Here is a 464-nt window from a genome sequence, read left to right on the forward strand (position 1 = left end):
CTTAAGTGGAGAGCAAATGTTTTGAGAATGATGAGGGCAATGAATGTACAAATGTGCTTTACACAATTGATGTCTGTATGGATTGTGATAAGAGTTGTATGAGCCCCGAATAAAATGATTTAATAAAAAAAAGAGTCTCAGAAACTCACAGGAGAAGTTCTATCTACCCTGTGCTATGGGGTCCCTGAGTCGGCATCGATTTAATGGCAGTGAGTGTGAAGATTGCACTGTGGTGGGAGGATTAGCTTTCCCTATGAGTGGATTCACAGATCAGCGGCAGGAACCGTAACTTTCTGACTGTTGTAATCACACAGTCTTTAGGGAAGTTTGGGAAAGGGCGTCTACTAGATCACTTGCTAAGCTGAGTTACCTTTTAGAGGTGAGGACTCCCCAGAAACACTAGGCTGTGTGTTTTCTGGACACACACACAGGATTGTGTCAGGTATGTCCCCTTTCTATTTCCC

This window comes from Echinops telfairi, unplaced genomic scaffold, assembly GCF_000313985.2.
Source record: "Echinops telfairi isolate 266 unplaced genomic scaffold, ASM31398v2 ScPeMD7_7469;HRSCAF=8507_1, whole genome shotgun sequence".
NCBI classification, from domain to species: Eukaryota; Metazoa; Chordata; class Mammalia; order Afrosoricida; family Tenrecidae; genus Echinops; species Echinops telfairi.